Source organism: Rhinopithecus roxellana, chromosome 12, assembly GCF_007565055.1.
Source record: "Rhinopithecus roxellana isolate Shanxi Qingling chromosome 12, ASM756505v1, whole genome shotgun sequence".
Classification (NCBI taxonomy): domain Eukaryota; kingdom Metazoa; phylum Chordata; class Mammalia; order Primates; family Cercopithecidae; genus Rhinopithecus; species Rhinopithecus roxellana.
In genome coordinates, this window is record NC_044560.1 from 132,535,167 (window position 1) to 132,546,762 (window position 11,596).

Consider the following 11,596-nt stretch of genomic DNA (forward strand, 5'->3'; position numbering starts at 1 on the left):
GTTCCTCAACATGGTTAGCATATGACCCAGCGATATCACTTCCAGGTATATATACTAAAGAATTGAAGAAAGAGACTCACACAGATATTTGTTCAGCAATGTTTGTAGAAGCATTATTCGTGCAGGCAAGTGATGGAAACAGCCCAAATGTCCATCTACTGATATATAACTAATGGAAGATTATTAGCCTTAAAAGTAGATAACATTCCCATAGTTGCTATCACATGAATGAATCTTTAAAGCGTGCTAAGTGAAATGAGCTAGATTCCCTTGAGGCTCTAGGTGCACATTAGAGAGAGAAGGTAATGGGGCAGGAGTAGGGGCTATGGACATTTGAATCCTTCCTCCTTCAGCTTTCTCGTGCCTTCAGGGACTGCTTAACCTCATCTCACATGGACCATTTCTAATTGATAACGGAGTGATGCTGTGTATGAACAACCTTTTGACTGGGTGGGTCAGATAACAACCAGTTCTTGATAGGCAATTAAATTGCAATATAATTTGATGTTCCTGGTTAAGCATTCACTCTCTAATTAGGCCAGATAGCAAGACAAAGGCTTTTACTTGAAAGCAGAAAACTTACTCACAAAGGATGGCATGGTTTTGTTCCACATCTTCAGGGTGTATGCTGTGTTCACCTATGCAATCCTGCTAAATTTCGCAAGAGGAACATTACCTGCCACTGACACTTCAAGCAGGACTACAACTCCTGAGTGCCTACCCAGAGATAGACGCATGCAGCCTGGGTCTGCTGTCGACCATTCTCTTCTGCTGGACCCCACACAAGTTAACAGCTTTTTAGGATACTAGGTAAATAGGCCAGAGTAATGTAACAGGGTGAGGCAAGTGTTGCCTCCAAAACTGAATGAGATTTACTAGGCAGGTGCCCCTTTTCTGATGGTACAAGGGGCCTCGTGCAACAACTCATCCCGCACCTAGAAAGAGACAACTTCACATGTCCCACTCACTGAAGGCTTGCATAGTTCCTTGAGTGGGAAAGCCCCTGAATGTTGGAGGAACTTCTTCCCCATGGGCAGAAACACACAAACTTCTTAGCAGTGTGTCTAATGTAGTGGCTACCTCCTGACTACCAGGTCTCATCAGCATTATATCGTCAATGTAAAGAACCAGCATAGTATCTTCCAAAAGAAAGAATTGGGCAAGGTCCGTGGGAGCTAAGTTGACACAGGGTAGGGGAGTGAATATGCTCTGACATAGGATAGCGAAGGCAGCTGATCCTCCCAGCTGGAAAGAAATGGCTTCTGGTGGCCTTTACTGACAGGTACCAAGAAGAAAACATTCAATTGCCAGGTGGATAGATGCACACCATACACCCGGGGATGTTTATCTGCTCAAGCAATAAACCACATCTGGTACAGCAGCTGCACTTGCAGTTCCCATCTGGTACAGCAACTGAAATTAAAGTTCGCATCTCTTGAAGTTGATGAGAATGCACGGTCATTCTCTAAGACCCAACTGTTTTCTACACAGGTCCAATACATGAGTGAATGAGAATGTGATGGAATCACCAGCCCTGTACCTTTCGAGTTCTTCACGGTTGCACTAATTTCTGCAAACACTCCAGGAATGTGGTATTGCTTTTTCTTTACTAGTTTTGTAGGTAGAGGCAGTTCCAGTGGTTTCCATTGGCCTTTCCTATCATCATAGCTCTCCCTGCCCAGGTCAGAGAACCGATGTGACTTTCTTCCATTTGCTGAGTGTGTCTATTCCACTTATGCAGCCTGAAACTTAGCAAATAACCACAGATGGATTGGAAGCCAATTGGGAGACTGCCAAGGACTCTCCAATACTTCCACTTCATTATAACCCTGGTCTAACTTTTAAGCCCGATAAAAATCTGATTATGTTTTATTTGCACACCTACTTACAAGGTCAGGTACGGTTTCCCAAGAAATTCATGGTGTAGACATAAATGATTTCATAACCCACTGCTGGAATCTTACAAATTCTATTTCTGTCACATCAGTGCTACAGAAAGAAGTTACAGAAAAGACATTTGTTTATTAAGAAAAAAGCAAGACACTCAGAGTAGGTACACAATTGCCTGTCCTAGGTGAACTGGCATGAAATAAGAATTTTTCACTTCATGGCTGTTTCATTCAGGTAGAGCCATAGGACTTTCCCATAGGTGTCAGAAAGGTTGTAATAGAAAGAGAAGGGTAAGGGAGTGGGTGTAGGCTTCTGGACTGAGAGAGGGGATTTGGAATGTGAATAACTGAGTTGCAGGGTGTGAGAGGATGTGTCTGAGCTGAGCAGGGCTGAGGGGGAGCCACATTCTACACTGAAAACAGAGTGGGGGGCACTCCTGGGGTCTCCCTTTCACTTACCTGGACTCCAAAGCTCACAGGTCCCTTCACTCAACCAGGAAAAACAAAAGCAAAACCCTCTACGCTGTCTCTCTTTCTCAGGTTAGGCATGGGGGATATACAATTTTGTTTCAGGAAAGCTTGAGACCCAGACTTAGAAAAAGCTAACCGTTCATGTCAAGAGTGCTCATGGAGGACCACGCCCTGCTCCCATCCTCCCTGCAGACTGAGAAAGGAAAAAAGCCATTTCACAGAGGAGAAGCTGCAGGCTCCAGTAGAGTCCAGGGCAGTCCTTGCTTTGCTGAGTGTGAATCCTTGCTGGAGATGGATGCAAGGTGATCAGGGCACTGCTGAGGGCACACACTATCAACTGTCTCTGATGGTCTTCCTTGCAGGTCTCATTCTTCTCCCCCCTACAGAGATGGGGTTATGACACCTGCATTGCCATCCCCTGCAGTGCCCACCACCATAGCCTATCCCCATGTCAGAGCCTGGACCTTGATCTCAGATGAACCCTCCTGACACACCAGTCCACTCCTAAGATTGACTTTTCTCCCGGAGTGTTTGCTTTTGGGTGGACTCTGAATCAGCTCCATCTGTCGGAGGTGCTCTAAAGATTCTAATCCTCAGTGGGTCATGGTTCTTGCCTTCTCGGTAAGTCTCTGTTTGCCTTATGAACGATTACCTGTATTCACCATCAGAAAGGGAGTGATTTGCTTTAAATTTCGGGAAGTCCATGATACGTCTTGGGATTTTCCATGAAAAAAAAGAAAAATGATCTGCGCGAGAAGACTGGGTAATTTTGTGTAGAAAGTAATGTTTACGATTGCCCCAAGCTGGGACCCTCCCAATGTCCATCAGGAGTGAAACTGGTATATATGTGTTGATCTATTTATAAAACTTCCGGGTGTACAGCAGTGAAAATGAAGGAACTACAGCTGCACACGGCAGTATAGATGAATCCTAAAAACACAAATGTGAACTCAAGATGCACCACCCAGAAGAAGCCTCCCAAGAAAACCATCCACAAGCAACATCCAACAAAGTGGTGAAACTGAGAGAAAAGCAAATAGGAAAGGCAGGAGCAGGGTTCTCTGTGGGGGCAAGAAGGTCACATGATGGGGAAGGAACAGGAAGATAAGAATCTCATCTTTCTCCCAGAATCTGCAGGAGAAGCAGGGAATCGGAGATTTCCATGCACATAGACTCCCATAGAGAGAGGACAGGGTGTGGCTGAAGCTTAGGTGTGTGAAACAGGAGAGCAGTCCTCACTCACCAGAGCCAAGGGGCCTGAGTTGGGCTCAGGAGAACACAAGGACTTTACCCACTTCTCCCCCCAGGGCCTGCTGAGGATCAAGGTCGGGGCTCTCCCAGAAAATTTGGCACAGAAAACAGAAGATTACATTCTATGGCCAACGCCTTTCCCCAGAAGCCCAACCTGTTTCCTATTGCACAAGTTAGAAACATGCGTACATCTCAGATCGATTCTGCACGGTGGAGAAAAGGCTTCATGTGAGGCATGGAGGCTGGACTTCAAACCCTTCACCCTCACGCCATCCTCCTTATATGTGCATTTTTCTGGTAACCCCTTTCTACCCCTGGTACCTCCCTCATGATCTAACTCCCCATCCCTTACCCTATAGGAAAACCTTTCTGAGAGGGTCTTGGAATCTGGAATGAAGCCAGAGGGCAGGGCTGACAGGGATCATTTAAATGCCACAACTCCAAGAGATTCACACAGAAGCCTGGACACAGTTCAGAAGAGCCACCCAGAGGGAGACAACAATGTCACTGCTATCCGTGAGTTAAAAAGGCACAGCCTTCAATAATTTCAGGTCACACAGAAAAGGGAAGAGGGAGATTTTATGGGATGAATATGTGAACATTTCTACTATGAATGATTTACTGAGAGTTGTGGGTGTGTGGAAGAGAGACCCCAGGGCTATGGTACCTGAGATGCTTGTGGGGTCTGGGGTGTGGATGCTGGACCATTGTAACCCTCTGGGAGCACGTGATGGTGTCTGATGACAGTGAACTCTGCTAAAAATGATGTGACTTTAGATGGGAAGTGTATGACCCTCCAGGATATGGGTGGGTGTGTAAGTGATTGTAATCAGATGACTGTGCTTTGTCTTTATGACTGTGATGTGTGTGTGAGCACAGCTGGACCAGTGTGTGAGCATCTTTATATGCACAGTGAGCAGGTGTGTGTGACCCAGTGAGTGGTGTGGCTCTGCGTGACTGTGTGTGTGCTGGGATGTGACTGGGTGTTGAACTGGGAACATGCATGTGGCCTTCTGTGCATGTGAACTTTCCTCCCCACGTAGCAGTACCTCTGACTAAGCAGGTGTGCAACTTCCCTTGTGCGTCAGTGTGGATCCCAGTGGCAGAACTGGTGGGATCTTAGGGACCTTGAGTTACTGAGGATTTATCTCTGAGCATTTTTGAGAGCAGAATGCATGAATCCTCAGCTGCCTTTTCCCAAGCAGAGTGGGGTGAGCAACACAGACTGTGGGGCTGATGGTTCCTTAGGTGGAATCTGCACACGGTGACCCCCTGCTCCTGCCTCCAGCCTCGGGTCTCTCCCTGTCTCCCACCCTAGCCTGTCCTTCCCATTGAGCGCCAGGATGGTGAGCAGATTCTGATTCACTAGAGAAGGACATTGAGGGACTTGATTTAAGAGACTGAATCATCCAAAACCAGGAAGGTACAAGTTTAGTCTCTGTTCAGGCAGAACTTACAGTCGACAGTCATCAAGATGTTTGCTGAGGCCTGTAATCCCAGCACTTTGGGTGGCCGAATTGAAAGGACCATGTCAGGCCAGGACTAGTAGACCAGCCGGGGAGACATAACAACGTTTCATCTTTCCAAAAATTTAAAAATGTGTTGAAACTGGTGTTGCGTGCCTGTAGTTCCAGTTGCTTGGGGGCAGATGCAAGAGAATCACTGAAGCCCAGGCCTTCAAGCCTGCTGTAATTTTTTTTTTTTTTTTTTTTTTTTAAGATGGAGTCTCGCTCTGTTTCCCAGTCTGGAGTGCAGTGGTGCAATCTCAACTCACTACAACCTCCACCACCCAGGTTCAAGTGATTCTCTTACCTCAGGTTCCCGAGTAGCTGAGAATACAGACATGTGCCACCACTCCTGGCTAATTTTTGGATTTTCAGTAGAGACGGGATTTCCCATATTGGCCAGGCTGGTCTTGAACTCCTGACCTCGAGTGATGCGCCCACCTCGGCCTCCCAAAGTGCTGAGATTACAGGCATGAGCCACCGCGCCCGGCCTGCAGTGAGTTTTGATGGTGCCACTGCATTCCAGCCGGGTGACAGTGTGAGACCCTGTTTCAAAAAGGAAAAATACCATCCACTTATAGATTCTATCCAATAACTTCCCTGACTCACAATCTTCATTTGTGCGAGTACTGCGCTTGTGCTCTCAGCAATGTGTGCCCCTTCTGGGAAGGACGTCCATTGCCCATGGTGATTGTGATGCATGTGCCTCCCACACACGGGGGTTCCTGTTCTCTCCTGTTCCTTTCCCTCTCTTTCAACAAGTGTTGTTTCTTACTAGCGGGAATCTCTCTACTGTTACATCCTCACATCTTGTTTTCACAGTTTCAGAGTTGAAGATGATCACAGGTCTGTGTTCCACAAGGATCCTCCTTGTTTGTTAGAGGACCCCCAACAGGTCCTATACATGCCAGGGATTAGGCTAAAGGGTTTACATATCCTAACTACTCTATTACAAAAACATGATACAAAGAAGGTATTTCGGATTATCATCTATGTATTGGGGAAACTGAGGCAGGGAGCGTTTAGGCAATAGATCTAAGGTCCCACTGCTGGTTGGGCAAAGTGGCTCACCCTTGTAATCCAGCAGTTTGGGAGGCTGAGACCAGAGGATCCCTTAAGCCTACACGCTCCAGAGCAGCCTGGGAAACATCGTGAAACCCCAATTCTCCAAATACATATAAAATTAGCTGGGTGTGGACCGGTAGTCTCAGCTACTCAAGGAGCTGAGGTGAGAGGATGGCTTGAGTCTGGGAGGCTGAGGTTGCAGTGGGTTGTGATTGTGCTAGTGCACTACAGCCTGGGTGATACGATGAGACTTTGTCTAAAAAAAAAGGGTTCAAAACATGTTCACATCTCACTGCCAGTATTCAACACAATGAAGGATCTAATTGAGGCAGCTCAGTTTCTGAAGCTCTGCTCTTAATTATGGGCCCCCTTGTCTTCAAAAATATGGGGTCCTGACTGAGGTAGGGTGGGAGCAGGGAGGCCTGAGTCTACCATTTGATCTCTAACTGGCTGCACCATGGGAATCTGTTACAGGAGGGGAGGCCGCACCTGGCGGTGCCCCTCTCACCCACTCTCAATCCCCTGGCAGGTGCCACACACAGAGGCTCTGTCCTTGTCTACTGGTTCTACTGTGACAATGAAAGGGAGACCACTTGTCTGTTTCTTGTGAGTACTCCCTGGTGCAGGGATGGGAGGTGGACTAGAGGAAGAAGGTACAGCAGCTGCACGGGGGCTGGTCATGGGACTAGGAGAAAAGGACACTCAAGGTTTGGGGCTGTGGTACTATATCTATTAAAGTGCATAGAATTGTCAGAAAATGGACACTTCATATGACCAAGTCAGTGACTACGGCTCAGTTTCCATCTGTGGATGAGGGGTGGAGCATCTCTTTCCACCCATGGAGAACACAAGGAGCTGAAGCAGCTCCACAGTGACAAGGCCTAGAATACCAACAACTCTTTGCTCCACTATGGAAGGGGCAAAGAGACTTGTGTGTGTGTCTTGTGTGTGTCCCACGAGAAAGGGACCTGCCCAACACTGTGTGCTCTGCCCCCAGCAACGAACCACATCTGCAGGTGGATTTCCACACCGAGATGAAGGAGGACTCAGACATTGCCTTCCATTTCCAAGTGTACTTTGGCAGTCGTGTGGTCATGAACAGCCGTGAGTATGGGACCTGGAAGCAGGAAGTGGAATCCAAGAATATGCCCTTTCAGGATGGCTAAGAATTCGAACTGAGCATCTTGGTGCTGGAAGATAAATACCAGGTGAGCACCCCTGGAGCTCCCCGCATCTGGCTTCCATGGGCTCTCAGAGCAAGAGGCAGCTCTTCATGCCATAGCTCCAGATAACTCCCTCTGTCCTATAACTCCCCCTGTCCCAGGCTTTTCATCACCCATAACTCCCCCTGTCCCAGGCTTTTTAATCACCCATAACTCCCCCTGTCCCAGGCTTTTCATCACCCGTAACTACCCCTGTCCCAGGCTTTTCATCACCCATAATTCCCCCTGTCCCAGGCTTTCTAATCACCCATAATTCCCCTTGTTCCAGGCTTTTCATCACACACACAGGGGTTCCCTTTACTTTTCTCATTTCTCTCTCTCATTCAACAAGTGTTGTTGCTTGCACTGCCATCACCTCTGCTTGCACTGCCATCCTCAGCTTTTTTCCCATTCCTGGGAAAATCACAGGAGAAAGAAACTCATGGGCTCGTCCCCTCAGTTCAGGAACAAGGGGTATGCAACACCATTTTTTGAAAGGTAGAGCACAGATGCAGAAATCAGATTTGTTCATTTCAAGAGTGCTCATGGGTGATCATGCCCTTCTCCCATCCTCTTTGCAGACTGAGAAAGGAAAAAGTCACTTGACAGAAAAGGAGCTGTAGGCTCAAACAGTGAAAAGGGGAGACATTTCTTTACTGAGCGTAAATCTTGGTCATAGGTGGATAGAAGGCAAACCCTTTCATCGGGGCACACAATGACGGCTCTCACTGATGGTCTCTCCTGTAGGCCTCATTTATCTCCACCCACAGACACAAGGTTAGGACACTTCCATTGCCACTCCCTGCAGTGCCCCCACTGCCTCCCCTCACCCAGTAAATCCTAACCATTGTTTCCAGAAGACCCCTCCTAATGCCCCAGGCTTATCAAGAGTAAATGTTCTCCCTGGAGTGTCTCCTTTGGAGAGAATTCTGGGCCAGCCCCCTCCATCTGAAATGCTCTAAAGACTTTAATCCTCAGAGTATCTTGATCCCTGTCTTCCCAGTAGGTCTCTGTGTTTATTTTGGACAATTTATTTCTATTCACCAAGCAGAAAGGCAGACACCTGCTTGACATTTCAGGGAATCAATCGGCTTTCTGGCTGCTCTCCTTGAAATAAGAAATTATCAGCATGAAATCAGGAGAATTTTGCATAGAAGGCAATGTTTCAATAGCCTCAAGCTAGAAGTCACCCAATATCTACCAGGAGTAAAACTGCTGAATATGTGTTGGCCAATTTATAAAACTCCAGAGTGGAGACCAGTGAAAAGGAAGGATCTATAGCTCTACACGGCAACATAGATGAATCCGAAAAACAGAAATGTTTTAGAAAAGATGCATGACCCAAGGGAAAAAAAATCCAAGATAAACATCTACAGGCAAAATTCAACAAAGTGATAAAACTAAAGCAAAGCCAAAAAGAAAGGCAGGAACATGGTTGCCAGTAGGTGCAAGAAGGTCACGTGGTAGGGAAGGAACACATAGGACTCAATGGGTGTTAGCAACAGGCCACGACTACAATTGTGGTGGCTACATAAGTGCTAGTTTAATCATGAATTCATCATAATATACTTTTTTTGTTAACTTGGATCAAGTTTTCAAAAATAGTTTAAATTCACAGTCAATAAAACTGAAGGGTAAAACAGAAAGAGAGGAGGGAGGGAGAGGGATTTGAATTCATTTCTTCTTTAAATTCCTAATACAGATTTTAGGATGTTTTCTGTTATAACAAAAAGAACTTGAGGAGGAGTCCTGAGTGCTCCACCCGAAGTGAAGACTGCACTATAGCTGAAGTCTGATCACCTGCACCTGTCCCTGTCTTCATGCAGGTTTTGAGCTAAGTAGCACACAAATCAAGGACTAGACTTAGGAATCTCACCTTTCTCCCAGAATGTGAATATCTGAGATTTTATTACACATGGACACCCAGAGAAAAATGAGAGAGTGTAGATGGAGCCTAGGTGTGTGAGAGATGGAGCGTGAATGGCCCTCACCTGGCAAAGGCAAGGGGCCTGGATAGGGTCAGGATGACTCAGAGACTCTACCTCTCTCCCCAGGTCCCGTTGACGATCAAGGTCTTTGGTGCCCCAGAATCTCTGGAAGAGAAAGAGAGAATTTTTATTTTCTAGTGTTGGGTGTCTTGCGTTAAGAATTCCCATTTTAAAAATATCATGCAAGTTAGAAAAATGCACGCATCGGGGGGTGGGGGCGGCCAAAATGGCCGAATAGGAACAGCTCCAGTCTCCAGCTCCCAGTGTGAGCCACACAGAAGATGGGCGATTCTGCATGTTCAGCTGAGGTACCGGGTTCATGTCTCTGGGGCGTGTGGAACAGTCGGTGCTGGCCAATGGGTGCAGCCCAACGAGTGAGAGCTGAAGCAGGGCGAGGCATTGCCTCACCTGGGAAGAGCGAGGGGGAAGGGAATTCCTTTTCCTAGCCATGGGAAACTGAGACACACAACATCTGGAAAATCGGATCACTCCCACCCTAATACTGCACTTTACCAAGAGTCTTAGCAAACGGCACACCAGGAGATCATATCCCACGCCTGGCCTGGAAGGTCCCACACCCACCGAGCCTCCCTCCTTGGTAGCACAGCAGTCTGAGATCTAACTGCAAGGCAGCAGCAAGGCTGGGGGTGGGGTGCCCGCCATTGCTGAGGCTTAAGTAGGTAAACAAAGCCCTGGGAAGCTCGAACTGGGTGAAGTCCACCGCAGCTCAAGGAGGCCTACCTGCCTCTGTAGACTCCACCTATGAGGACAGGGGATAGCTAAACAAGAAGCAGCAGAAACCTCTGCAGATGTAAATGCCCCTGTCTGACAGCTTTGAAGAGAGCAGTGGTTCTCCCACTGTCAACATTAGACAGATCAACAACACAGAAAGTTAACAAGGATATCCAGGAATTGAACTCAAATCTGCACCAAGCAGACCTAATAGACATCTACAGAATTCTCCACCCCAAATCAACATAATATACATTCTTCTCAGCACCACATCGCACTTATTCCAAAATTGACCACATAGTAGGAAGTAAAGCACTCCTCAGCAAATGGAAAACAACAGAAATTATAACAAACTGTCTCTCAGACCACAGTGCAATCAAACTAGAACTCAGGACTAAGAAACTCAACCAAAACCGCCCAACTACATGGAAACTGAACAGCCTGCTCCTGAATGACTACTGGGTACATAGCGAAATGAAGGCAGAAATAAAGATGTTCTTTGAAACCAATGAGAACAAAGATACAGCATACCAGAATCTCTGGGATACATTTAAAGCAGTATGTAGAGGGAAATTTATAGCACTAAATGTCCACAAGATAAAGCTGGAAAGATCTAAAATTGACACCCTAACATCACAATTAAAAGAACTAGAGAAGCAAGAGCAAACACATTCAAAAGCTAGCCGAAGGCAAGAAATAACTAACATCAGAGCAGAACTGAAGGAGATAGAGACACAAAAAACCCTTCAAAAAATCAATGAATCTAGGAGCTGGTTTTTTGAAAAGATCAACAAAATTGATAGACTGCTAGCAAGACTAATAAAGAAGAAAAGAGAGAAGAATCAAATAGATGCAATAAAAATGATAAAGAGGATATCACCACTGATCCCAAAGAAATACAAACTACCGTCAGAGAATACTATAAACACCTCTATGCAAATAAACTAGAAAACCTAGAAGAAATGGATAAATTCCTGGACACATACATACTCCCAAGACTAAACCAGGAAGAATTTGAATCCCTGAATAGACCCATAGCAGGCTCTGAAATTGAGGCAATAATTAATGGCTTACCAACCAAAAAAAATTCGGGACCAGACGGATTCACAGCCGAATTCTACCAGAGGCACAAGGAGGAGATGGTACCATTCCTTCTGAAACTATTCCAATCAATAGAAAAAGAGGGAATCCTTCCTAACTCTTTTTAGGAGGCCAGCGTCATCCTGATACTAAAGCCTGGCAGAGACACAACAAAAAAAGAGAATTTTAGAGCAATATCCCTGACCAACATCGATGCAAAAATCCTAAATAAAATACTGGCAAACCAAATCCAGCAGCCCATCAAAAGGCTTATCCACCATGATCAAGTGAGTTTCATCCCTGGGATGCAAGGCTGCTTCAACATACGCAAATCAGTAAACATAATCCAGCATATAAACCGAACCAAAGGCAAAAACCGCATGATTATCTCAATAGATGCAGAAAAGGCCTTT

At 46.2% G+C, this 11,596-nt stretch overlaps 1 pseudogene; it reads left to right on the forward strand.

The window, feature by feature from the left end:
• Window positions 1–4,112: 4,112 nt before the first annotated feature.
• LOC104676186 lies at window positions 4,113–8,006 on the forward strand (annotated as a pseudogene).
• The last annotated feature ends 3,590 nt before the right edge of the window (window positions 8,007–11,596 follow it).